The sequence below is a fragment of the Macaca nemestrina genome, chromosome 9 (assembly GCF_043159975.1).
Source record: "Macaca nemestrina isolate mMacNem1 chromosome 9, mMacNem.hap1, whole genome shotgun sequence".
NCBI lineage: Eukaryota > Metazoa > Chordata > Mammalia > Primates > Cercopithecidae > Macaca > Macaca nemestrina.
In genome coordinates this window covers 17,081,451-17,092,283 of record NC_092133.1, presented here as the reverse complement: position 1 = coordinate 17,092,283, position 10,833 = coordinate 17,081,451, and positions in this window count along the sequence as shown.

The window sequence follows — 10,833 nt, the reverse complement described above, 5'->3', positions numbered from 1 at the left end:
GGCAGGTAGCTGTTCAGACTCACAGGGTGACCCGCTGTCCCCGTCAGGCCGGAGGGCCGGGCCCCGGACCCCTCTTTCACGGACCCTCCCTGACTCACCGAGACCACCCCGAGGGATCGCGGCAGGCCCAGGAGGACGAGCCTCTCTGAGGAGGTAGATTTGAGGGTGAGGGGACCCCTCGTTGGCCCTGGCTGCTGGGGAGGTGCCCAGAGGCGGGCACAGGTGCAGGGTGCTCCCGGGCTTCCGTCCCGCTCCCCTGGGTCGGGGCTGCCCAGCGGGCGCCTAAGCACGGAGCGGCGCGGAGGCAGGGCCCAGGGCGGGCCCTGCTGAAACGGGCTTTTCCATCAGCCAATCGGCTGGGACCCCGAGGAGCCCCCAGCCAATCTGGCAAACCCATGGGCCCAACCCACACAGACCTGGGAGGAGCGGGCGTTCTTCCAGGCGGCATTTCTGGCCTGCGGTGTCCCAGGTCACTACTGCCCCCAGGGAGCCTCCCCGTGGTTCACCAAGCCCCGCATCCCACCCCTGCAGTCCTGGTGCCGACTTCTGTTTCTAACCTGCCTGGCCACGTCAAGCTATCATTGAACTTAAGACTTGAATGCGAGTGGGCTTCGATTGTCCCTCCAAAGCAGGGTCGTGGCGAGGATCAAAGGAGCGACCTTAGGAAGGGGCCTCACAGGACAGGGTGCAAGGCGAGTGCTCGATAAACCGCGGTGATGACGAGGGTGATAAAGACGGCGGCGGCCAGGGACACGCAGCCCTTGGGTAGTGGCACCAAGTTCGGAGACAACCGAACCCTCTGGTTCTCTGTCAGTTTCAGCAGCATCCTCAGTGAACCCACATCCCAGACAAGGCTGCACTGTGTTGGCGAAGAGCTCAATTAATGGAACGTCGATTCGCCAAACACTTATCAAACACCAGCTCTGTGCCCACCTCTGTGCCAGGCATTGGCAGGAGAGGAAAGCAGAAGACATGTGCCCTCAAGCAGTGCTGGGTGTTAGGGAGGCTGCCCCTGAAAAAAGCACTGTGATGCTGCCTGCTAGGCACAAAAAGCAAGGTAGGTCCCAGGCCAGGGAATTTCAGAAGTGGGAAGGAGCAAGATGAGAGGGCTCCACAGAGAGGGTGGTTACAAGCCCAGGCTTGAAGGAAGGAAGGAGACCACTACTACTCCTGCTGCCCTCCTCCCCCCACCTTGCCCAGTTCACAAGACAGGAGGAAAGAGAGAAACAAAAGTAAGATAAATAGCCAGACAACCTTGGCACCACCACCCGGACCTAGGAGTTTAAAAAAAGTAGTAATAATAACATCAACCCGTGACCTAAACTAGTTGTGTTATCTGTAAATTCCAGATACTGTATGAAAAAAAGCATTGTAAAACTTTTTATTCTGTTAGCTGATGCATGTAGGCCCCAGTCACGTTTCCCATGCTGGCTCGATTTATCACGACCCTTTCACATGGACCCCTTAAGGTTGTAAGCCTTTAAAAAGGCCAAGTATTTCTTTTTGGGGGAGCTCAGTTCTTAAGACGCGAGTCTGCCGACGCTCCCGGCCAAATAAAAAACCTCTTTCTTCTTTAATCTGGTGTCGGAGGAGTTCTGTCTGCAGCTTGTCCTGCTACAGAAGGAAGATGTCCTACTAAGACTGCAGGCTGGGAGGCCAGCTAGGAGGAGGCAGCATCTGCCAATACCCAGAAGTGATAGGGATCATCTGAGGGTAGTGATTGGAACCAAGGTATAAGGGAGGGGGTGTGGTTGGTTGGCCGTGGGTGAGACCCCTGCTCCCTGGTCAAGGAGAGTCTGTCTGACCGTGCTTCCCAGACTAACAGCTATGGGTGATGACTTGGGAAAAACAGTTTTAAAATAGGAAGGAAACTGAGAAGCGGTTATAGCCCTGGAGAGAGGAAGCCAGTTGGGGAGGCTCCCCAAGGCTGTTGGCCACATCCATAAACACTCAGCCAAGGCACTGCTCTGAAACTTGGAGTGACCGGTGGTGACCTGGGTCCCAGTTGCGGGGGCAGAGATGGTTGCATCTCCACGGACAGGGAAGGCAGCAGATGGAGACGCAAGCTGGAGCGGGGCCAGTCCCCTACTCACTCCTCCCACATTCCCTTCCTGAAACCTTTGTCCTTTTATCAGTTATGCAGCTGGAGAAAATCCCCAGGAAGGCAAAGAACAGCAGGTTCCAAGATCACCAATGTGAACTTTGACTACTGATCGGTGTGGGTGTCTACAGTCCACTTTCTGATGCCACTGGGGAGTCCAAGCTCAGACCCACAGATCCACAGCCCTAAAACCCTGACTTGAGGAGATGCGGAGTCCAGGCCTCTCTGGGGTAGGCCTGCCCTGTCTTTATGGCCCTGACCAAATCTGATCAGGTTTCTAGATTTAAGGGGTTGCATGAGGCCAACTTGATTGGACTTTACTATTTGTTTTTTAAGTAACAAAAGTGGCACATTGTTCAGAATGCACATGGATAGAGTCTTTGGGGCCGTGAAAGTATGCCGTATTCACATTGACTTTACTAACATAAAGTTCAGATGGACATCCAGTCTTGTTGGAAGCAATGAAAAAGGGCACTGAGCTAGCGTTCAGGATTCTAGTCAAGCCAGGTGGCCCTGGACAAGGGGTTTCCACCTGTCTGGACCACAGCTTCCTCATGGGTGAAATGAATGCAGCATTTGAGGCCTGCCTTTCTCATGTTGTCTTCAGGGTCTAACTTACAGGGATGTCCAACCATTTGGCTTCCCTGGGCCACACTGGAAGGAGGATTGTCTTGGGCCACACATAAAATACACTAACGATAGCTGATGAGCTAAAAATAAATAAATAAATATAAAATAAAATATTAAAAGCTTGCACAAAATCTCATAATGTTTTAAGAAAGTTTATGAATTTGTGTTGGGCTGCATTCAAAGCCCATGGGCCATGGGTTGTACAAGCTTGGATTCTAACAGAACCAGCAGCACCATGGGAATGTAAGGCCCCAGCCTTAAGTCAGTGTGCTATAAGGCAAGCAAGGTCATCCAAGGAGTGTGGTCACAGTCTGGCCGCACACCCCAAAGTTAGCAGAAGGCCGTAGTCATGCAGAGCTTTGGGGTCCCTGCTAGGTAGCAATGCTTGTTAAGGTTGGCTCCATGCCACCCAATCCATACCCTGCATAAAATTCCAAGGTGCACGAAGCCCAAACACAATCAAGACATGCCACGTGTTCTCCATCCTGGCTGCAAACCAGAGTCACCTGGGAGCTTAAAAAAAAAAAAAAAAAAAGGAACAGAGAAATCCCAGGTTCCACTCCAACCAATTAAAGGGTAATCATAAGCCACAGGTCACTTTAAAAAGCCCACAGGTGATTCCCATGTGCAGATAGGTGAGTCTGCCCTGATACAGGAGTATTTAACTCCCAGGGCTCCTGGGCAGACTCTCTCTGAGAAATTACTATGTGTTTCCATTTTGATGATAATCTATCTTTACCAGTTATAGAAATAAATCTTCCTTTTTGTTGTGATAATTTGTAGCAGAACTTTTGTTTCCTGAACTGAGGCTTAATAGAATGAAGTCAATAGGAATATTCCAGGGGGTCATGAGAGGTTTTTTTGTTTGTTTTTTGAGATGGAGTTTCACTCTTGTTGCCCAGGCTACAGTGCCGTGGCATGATCTCAGCTGACTGCAACCTCCGCCTCCCAGGTTCAAGCGATTCTCATGTCTCAGCCTCCTGAGGAGCTGGGATTACAGGCTCGCACTACCATGCCCGGCTAATTTTTGTATTTTTAGTAGAGATGGAGGTTCACCATGTTGATCAGGATGGTCACGAACTCCTGACGTCAGGTGATCCACCCACCTCAGCCTCCCAAAGTGCTGGGATTACAGGTGTGAGCCGCCGCCTCTAACCCAGCCCATGAGAGTTTTTTTAAGAAAGAATAGAGTTCACATATTTACTGGCATCTGAAAAATCTTGGAGAGTATAATCTGGAACTGAAAATGTGGAAGAGACGTCCAATGTCACAGACTGTGCGAACAGAGAGAGTTTCACCTGGGACCTGAAATGAAGGCGGAAACGTGCTGGCAAGGAGCCCCGGGCACTGGAGGAGAAATGAAGCTGGGAGACCTGGGAGTGGGGGTGGAGATGTGGAAACATTCCTGGCATGGGGAACCCCAGGTGCAAAAGCTCAGAAGAGGGGAAAAGCAGGTTCAGAACTGTAAGTGTTGACTGTTTGTGTCATTCTATGTAGGCAATTATCAGCTGGGAAGGCATCAACGGTGTTGGCAGAAATTAGGCTGGGCAGAGGTCATATGGAAGCTGTTAGTTTGCTGGGGCTGCTATTACAAAGAACCACAAGCCAAGGGGCTTAAGTAATAGAAACGTATTGTCTCCCCCAACTTCTGGAGGCTGGAAGTCGAAGATGAAGGTGTCGGCAGAGTTGGCTCCTTCTGAGGGCTATGAGGGAGAATCTGTTCCAGGCCTCTTCCACAGCTTCTGATGGTTTGCTGGCCATTCATTGGCAATCTCTGCCTTCACGTTCACAGGATGTGTGTGTCTCTGTGTTCAAATTTCCCCTTTATAGAAGAATGTCAATCCTATTAGGGCTTACCCTAATGACCCCATTTTAACTTTATTAGCTCTGTAAAGATCCTATCTCCAAATAATGTCGTGTTCTGAAGTACTGGGGGTTAGGATTCTAACATATCTTTTTGTGGGGCCTGTATTCAACCCATATCAATGTCCATCTGTTATGGTTTAAATGTTCATGTCCCTCCAAAATTCATGTCAAAACTTAATCCCCATTGTGACAGTATTAAGAAGTAGGGCCTTTGGGGAAATGATTAAATCATGAAGGCTCCACCTCTGTCAATGTCCTTATAAAAGAGGCTCCAGAGAGCTACCTGGCCCTTCCATCTCATCTGCCATGCGTTCATCCTTCATTGTCCCCTTTTACCATATAAGGATACGGCAAGAAGGCAGCATTTTCAAGCTGAGAGCATCCCACACCTGACACTGAATCTGCTGGTGCCTTGATCTTGGACTTCCCAGCCTCCAGAACTGTGAGAAATCAATTTCTGTTCTTTATAAATGACTTAGTCTCGGGTATTTTATTATAGCAGCACAAATGGACTAAAATATCACCCTTGCATCCTAGCTTTGGTGCTTAGACTCCACCTAAATTCTTACCCCTCTCCACAGAGTTATTCTCTTTAAATAAAGCCCAAATTACATGATAGCTCTCCTCACCTGCCTTCTCTTCTTAGTGCTTTTGATCATTTGTAATTCTGTATGTATTTATAGGTAACCACTGCCTGTGCCCCATGGGACCATCAGTCCATGAAGGCAGGGAAGGAGGATGCTTTGCTCACTGTTGTGCCTTCAAGGCTGGAAGAGCTCTAGCACACTGTACCCATGTGAAAATGAATGTGAATGAGTGAACCGACACGTGACTAATGCATCTGAAGGCAGTGAGGAATCACCCACAGGATTCAAGCTGAGAAGGACTTTAGGAAATGAGCTGGAGGGAGATGCAGAGACCTAGAGAGAGGTGATGCTAGCCCCAGGAGGGGAAGGACAGGGGGAATGAAGGGAGGGGACCAGGCATGGTGGCTCATGCCTATAATACCAGCAGTTTAGGAGGCTGAGGCAGAAGGATTGCTTGAACTCAGGAGTTCAAGACCAGCCTGGGCAACATGGTGAAACTCCATCTCTACAAAAACTACAAAAATTAGTTGGGAGTGGTGGTGCATGACTGTAGTCTCAGCTACTTGGGAGGCTGAGCTGGGGGAATCTCTTGATCCTGGGAGGTGGAGGATGCACAGAGCCGAGATTGCACCACAGCACTCCAGCCTGGGTGTTGGAGTGAGACCCTGTCTTGAAAAAAGAGAAAGTGTTAAGGGGAGGGACAAATAGGTTTCAACACGCCTCAAGGACAAGCAAAGGAGGACTCAAACCACCCCCATCCCCTGGGTAGCTGCTGTGCCAGCTGGCAGGGCTCACTCAGGCCCTGACTCTCCCACCTGCCAACCATGTGGTCAGCAAATGAGTTTTCCCACAGGTGCTGACCTTCGCTTCCTTCCCACAGTAGACAGCTGGCACCTCGGGCCTTGGTGCCACGGGCAGGCAAGTGGGAGTAAATGACTGCTGCTGGGTGGAAGCCTGGGGGTCCCAGCTGCCTGCCTTGGGCCACCCTGTGGAAGAGACCAGGCAGGCTCGGGACTGCTTAGGAGCACCCAGTGTGTCTCTTCTCAACTACTGGTGACTATAGCAGGGGTACCCAGCCCTCCTTGGAGAGCAGCTTGGTGCAAGGACAATGTTCCTTGATGAGCCTAGATTCCATCTATTTCACAGATCAACAAATTGATCTGCAGGAGGAGAGACAATAGCACCATAGTAGGAGAGGAAGCCCACAGGTCAAATCCCTCCTCTTCCATTCACCCTCACACTAACCCCTTTAACCTTTCTGGGCCTCGGTTTTCTCAGCTGTAAAATGGGAATTAAATAAGACTCTATTTCTTGCATGTTTTACAACTCTAAGAGCTTGGATTTGATCACTGCCATTTCTCTGAGGGCAGCTTCTAAACCACCACCACCTGATTCCTTTCCCATTGTCAGCTCTCTCCCATGGCTCTTAACATCTGCCCTTGGGACTGTATCCCCCAGATGTGTTTGCTCAGTTTATTCCTCATTACCTTGGACATTGTTACCTCTTGGGTGATTTCTTATCCCCTTTAGAAAGGGGGTTTAAGTGATGTGCTCCTTCAGGGTGACTGTTGCTTGAATAGAAAGGCAACATCCTTTCTCTAGGTTGCAGTTTCCAAAATTTCTGGTGGGGTCCCAGATTTGAAAACAACCTTGGAAGAAGATCACCTAAGTCAACCCTTACCTGCTGCTTGACTTCTGCCAACCTCTGCTCATGTTGTAATGTCATTCAATGGGGCAGAGAGATCATTCCCCACCAACAAAACTCCATTCTATTTTCCAATGAGTCTAAGCTCTGGAAAGAGTTTCCTTACACTGAGCAAATCTGCCTCAGTGAGTCCTTCCAGAGCAGGGGTGACTGTGATCTGACTTGGCTCTCAGAACAGAGTTTGAATAAAGCAGAACAGGAAATAACAATAATTGCTTCTTGCCTGAAGGAACTGTAACCTCCCCTTTTTTTCTAGCTCTGCTCTCTGGGGTGGATGCTGACCAGATGATACGCCACTGACCACTCAGTGAGAAGTTTTCTTTGACTATTCGTGGCTAGAGCCAGGTGAGGATGATGATGGGACCCACAGGTTATCTGCAAGTGCCTCAGCTAAACCTCACCAAAGGCTACGAGCAAGCCACAGAATGGGTTAGCTACTGCGTGGGTGACTAACCCAAAAATCAAAGAACTACACAATTCAAAACCCTCTGTCTTTCCTAAAAAAGAAATCCTTGCTAGGAATATAGAGTCAGGAAAGGAAGGTGCCTAGCTAATCCCCTAAAATGGACCATAGGCCTCTGAACAACTGCAATCATTCTCTCTCAGGGGGAGTCCAGTGCCCAGCTGCACCTGTCAGAGCCTGGGAAAGAAATACTCCAACCTCTTCCTTCCACCATCCCACCTGCTGATACCTCCCATTGGCTGAACTCATTCAGAAGGCCAAGGGCCAAGTAGCCCAGGGTGGAAGCCCATAGAGGCAGCCTCAGGGCACAGAGCAGAGAGGAAGAAGGGAGACTGCATCTGGGGACACAAATAGGATCAGCTCATCACCAACCTAATGAATCAATAACTTTTTTTTTTTTTTTTTTTTAAGAGACAGGGTCTCCCTGTGTTGCCGAGGCTGGACTTAACACTTGGGTTCAAGTGATCCTCCTGACTCCTTAGCCTCCTGAGTAGCTGGGACTACAGGCACCACATCTAGCTAAAATGAGTCATTAACGTTTAATTCCCCATGTTCACATCTGGCAAGTATTTACTCATTACCTACTACCCGGCAGGTGTGTGCTAGGCTGTCACAACATAGCAATGACTACACAGAACTTGACCCTTTTGTCAAGACAAGACCTAAACAAATTGTCATGGAAATGTCATTATCAATTGGGATACTTTCTATGAAAGCAAAGATAAGGAACATGACATGAGATGTTAAGGAAGGTCTGGTTTGAATTTGAGGATTGAAAAAGGCTTCTTTGTAAGCTGAACCCTGAGGGATGACTTCGATTTAGGCAGGGAAATGGGAGAGTGTCAGGAGAGGAAATAGAATGTGGAAAGACCCTGAGATGAGCACTTTCAAGAGACCACCTGGAGTTTAGTGAGCAAGGGAGAGACGCAGGTGAGGCCAGGGAGGAGGAGAAGGTCCAGAGAACACCACACTCTAAAGGCCATGGTAAGGAGTTTGGATGTTTTCCCAAAAGCTACCGGCACCCACTAGTCCCATGTCATGGGCCTAGGGCTTCATTCAGCCTCATGTTGTCATTCCAGGCTCCTCAGTGGGGTCACTTATGCACATCAGTGCCGGGCCTTAGATCTGACCTCCTCTCTCAGCTGCCGAACACCTCCAGGGGCAGCGGGTGGTGACATCAGGCTTCGGATTTGCTGAGACATAGGTGACCCCATTCCGGCTTCATCATCACTACAGATTCCAGAAAACTTGACTTCGTTTTTTCCTCTTTAAAAATTTATTTCATTTATTTTTTTGTTTTGTTTTGTTTTATTGGAGACAGAGTCTCACTCTGTTGCCCAGGCTGGAGTGCAGTGGTGCAATCTCAGCTTATTGCAACGTCTGCCTCCCGGGTTCAAGAGACTCTCATGCCTCAGCCTCCCTAGTAACTGGGACTACAGGCATTGCATCACCATGCCCAGCTGATTTTTGTATTTTTGGTAGAGATGGGGTTTCACCATGTTAGCCAGGCAGGTCTTGAACTCCTGGCCTCATGTGATCTGCCCACTTTGCTAGGATTACAGGCGTGAGCCACCACACCCGGCCAGAAACGTTGACTTTTCTTAAGCCCGTTTGAGATAAGAAAGTTCATTCTTGGCTTCCCTCAGCTCCACACTCCTCCAGCCTCAGAATTCTCAGAAGAGAGTTTCAAAAAAAAAGCTATTTTTTCTACACGTGAAATGCTCAGGAAATTGCTGGCAACCTCATGCTTCTGGGATTGATCAAAGGCCAGGGTGGAATGGGGAGCAGCTAGAGCTCCCGTCCAGCTGCTGGTGGGACTTACGCTGGTGCGACCACTTTGGGAAACTGGTAGCATCTCCTGAAGCTGAACACACTCCAGGACCCTCACAATACTCCTGGTTATAAACCCGAGAGAAATGAGTGCCTATGTCTACCAAAAGACATGTGCTAGACTAGAATGTCCTTGGCAGTAGCGTTCATAATAGCCCCAAACTGGAGAATTCAGATGTCCACCAACAGCAGAATGGATAAACAAATTGTGCTGTATTCTTACAGAAATATATCAATACCACATAGCAATAAAAAATAATTAACCACTGATAATTACTAATAATTACTGATAATTAACTAATAATTAACTACTGATAATTAACAATAATTAACTACTGATAATTAACTAATAATTACTAATAATTAACTACTGATAATTACTAATGTAACAACGTGAATGAATCTCAAAAATGTCTTGGGGAGGGGAGAAAAGCAAGATGCTGAAGAGTACATACTGTATCACTCCATTTATATGACATTCTAGAGCAGACAAAACGAACCCATGATGATGGAAATCAGAGTATTGTTACAAGGGTGGTGATGGTGATAGAAAGATCTGGCTGCTGAAAAAAAATTTTTTTTTTTGAGATGGAGTCTCTCTGTTGCCCAGGCTGGAGTGCAGTGGCGCGATCACAGCTCACTGCAAGCTCTGCCTCCCGGGTTCACGCCACTCTCCTGCCTCAGCCTCCCGAGCAGTTGGGACTACAGGCGTCCGCCACCATGCCCAGCTAATTTTTTTTATTTTTAGTAGAGACAGGGTTTCACTGTGTTAGCCAGGCTAGTCTCGATCTCCTGACCTCGTGATCCACCTGCCTCAGCCTCCCAAAAGTGTTGGTATTACAGGTGTGAGCCACCGCACCCGGCCTGGAAATGTTTTATATCTTGATCTGGGGAATATACATAGGAGTATATATTTGTCAAAACTCACTAAACTGTACTTACATTTTCAACTTAAGATGTATGCACTTTGGTGTGTCTAAATTACATGCCCATTTAAAACATGGCAGGGTGGCACCTGGTTATTCACTCAGATTCTTCTGTAGCAGTGAAGAAAAGAAAATACCTTCCCTTATCTCCAAGTCGAGGTACAGTCTGTGCAGATCAGAAATACTTATAAAACAAGCTACATTATTTATAAACAAAGTTGTATTTGAACAGTATTCATGTTCATTTTATTCTTTTTTTTTTTTTTTTTTTTTTGAGACGGAATCTCACTCTGTCCCCGAGGCTGGAGCACAGTGGCATGATCTCGGCTCACTCAGTGCAAGCTCTACCTCCCGGGTTCACGCCATTCTCCTGCCTCGGTCTCCTGAGTACTTGGGACTATAGGCACCCGCCACCATGCCCGGTTAATGTTTTGTATTTTTAGTAGAGATGGGGTTTCACCGCATTAGCCAGGACGGTCTCGATCTCCTGACCTCGTGATCTGCCCACCTCGGCCTTCCAAAGTGCTGGGATTACAGGCGTGAGCCACCGCGCCTGGCCTCATTTTATTCTTTGGCGCTTCGTCTGTGAGGTTGCCTTCATTTTTGTTCTTTGTCTAGATTCTCTAATAGGTAAGGTAGTTCTCCACCTACCCCATCCCCAAAGTAAGCAAGGTGTGTGTCTTCAAAAACAGTCAGTTCCACTGAGCAGCAAGTCTCCTGACTTC